The 2500-nt window shown below is 19.0% G+C and overlaps 1 protein-coding gene across 1 annotated transcript in view; it reads left to right on the forward strand.

The window, feature by feature from the left end:
• ascc1 (activating signal cointegrator 1 complex subunit 1) overlaps nt 1-2500 on the forward strand; it is a 21349-nt gene that overhangs the window by 13435 nt on the left and 5414 nt on the right. The window lies entirely within an intron of this gene.

A 2500-nucleotide genomic window follows, 5' to 3' on the forward strand; every position in this document is an offset into this window, starting at 1 on the left:
GGTAGTAATGTAAAAATAATAATTAATTAAAATAATAAAAAATATAAAAAAATAAAAATATTTTTATTTTTAATCTGAAAAAAAAAATAAAAATGTAAATTTTAGATGGGGAAAAATGTAAAACAATGATTATACATTTTGCCTACTAATTAAAATAATATAAGTATAAGTGTAGAAGAATTACTACTAAACTAAAACTGAAATAAAATTAGAGCTAAAAATGAAAAAAAAAAGACAAAAGCACATAAAATTAGTAAAGTATATATTTTTAATTAAATCTGAAATAAAATATAAATGTTGCTAGCATGTTTAAATGAAAAAAAAAATACAATAAAATGTAAATATTAGATGGAAAAAAGTAAAATAGAAAAGCTAAATAGAAATAATAATAAAAATTAGTAGCAGCAATTTTTGTTAATTAAATCTGAAATTAAATTAAATTTAAATATTAGATGGAAAAATATTTTAAAACGATAATATATTTTGCCTTGGTGACTAATTGAAAAGGTATAAGTGTACAAAAATTACTAGAACAAAAAAATTTAAGCTAAATAGATATAATAATATTAGATGGAAAAACGTAAATGTAAAACAATAACTATATATTTTGCCTTGGCGACTAATTGAAATAAAATAAGTATAAGTGTACAAAAATTACTAGACCTAAAACTGGAAAATAAAACTAAATAGAAATGATTAAAAAGAAAAAAGCACAAAATTAGTAGCAATATTTTTTGTTAATTAAATCTAATATAAAATAAAATTTAAATATTAGATAATAAACTAATTAACTAATTAATAAACATGAAAAAAGCACATACACATAAAATTATATTTTTTGTTAAATCTGAAATAAAATGTAAATGTGTGTAAATGTAAAACAATAACTATACGTTTTGCCTTGGCGATTTTACTAGAACTAAAACTGAAAATTATAGCTAAATAGAAATAATTAAAAAGAAAAAAGCACAAAATTAGTAGCAATAATTTTTGTTAATTAAATCTGAAATAAAATAAAATTTAAATATTAGATGGAAAAACGTAAATGTAAAACAATAATTAAACATTTAGCCTTGGTGACTAATTAAAATAAAATAAGTATAAGTGTACAAAAATTATTAGAACTAAAACTGAAAATTAAAGCTAAAAAAAAAATAAAAAGAAAAAAGCACAAAATCAGTAGCAATACTTTTTTTAAATTAAATAAAAAAAGTAAAATGTAAAAATAAAAAAAAATAAAAAAATAAAAATAAAATGTAAAAAAAAATAAAAATGTAAATATTAGATGGGAAAAAAAAAACTTAAATGTAATTTAATAACTATACATTTTGCCTCGGCAGACTAATTGAAATGATGTATAAATGTACAAAAATTACTAGAACTAAAACTATAAAGCTTAATAGAAATAATTTAAAAGAAAGAAGCACAACATTAGTAGCAATAATTTTAGATAATTGTAAAACAACAATTGGCAACTAATTTAAATAAAATAAGTATAAGTGTACACAATGACTAGAAGTAAACCTGAAATAAAATTAAAGCTAAATATAAAAAAAAACTAATAAAAATGACAAAAGCACATAAAATTAGTAAAAAACTAAAGATACTTTTAATAAATCTAAAATAAAATATAAATGTTGCTAGCATGTTTAATAAAATAAAATGTAAATATTAGATGGGGGGGGGGGGGGGAGGTAAAACAATAATTATACATTTAGCCTTGGAGACTAATTTAAATAAAATAAGTATAAGTGTACAAAATGACTAGAACTAAACCTGAAATAAAATTAAAGCTAAATATAAAAATTATAAAAGCACATAAAGGTAGTAAACTATTAAAGATATTTTTAATAATTAAATCAGAAATAAAGTATAAATATTGCTATGTTGCTAGCATGTTTAATAAAATAAAATGTAAATATTAGATTTAAAAAAAGTAAATGTAAAACACTAATTATACATTTTGCCTTGGCGACTAATTGAAATAAAATAAGTATAAGTGTACAAAAATTGCTAGACGTAAAACTGAAAATTAAAGCTTAATAGAAATAATTTTTTAAAAAGCACAAAATTAGTAGCAATATTTTTATTTTTAGAAAAAAAAATCTAATATTCGATGGAAAAAAAAAAGTAAATCAATAACCATACATTTTGCCTTGATGACTAATTGAAATAAAGTGTGTGTACAGAGACTAGAACTAAAACTGAAATAAAATTAAAGCTAAATATAAAAATGACAAAAGCACATTAAATTCGTAGAAAACTATTAAAGAGATTTTTGTTAATTAAATCTAAAATGACGTATAAATGTTGCCAACATGTTTAATAAACTAAATGTAAACATTATAATTATACATTTTACTTGCCGACTAAATTAAATGAAGTACAAGTGTACAAAAATTACTAGAACTAAAACTTGAATTTAAAACTAAATATAAAAAAAAGAATAAAAATGACAAGCACAAAGAATTAAATAAAAATAAAAAAATAAAATAAAAAC

This window comes from Garra rufa, chromosome 22 (genome assembly GCF_049309525.1).
Source record: "Garra rufa chromosome 22, GarRuf1.0, whole genome shotgun sequence".
Classification (NCBI taxonomy): domain Eukaryota; kingdom Metazoa; phylum Chordata; class Actinopteri; order Cypriniformes; family Cyprinidae; genus Garra; species Garra rufa.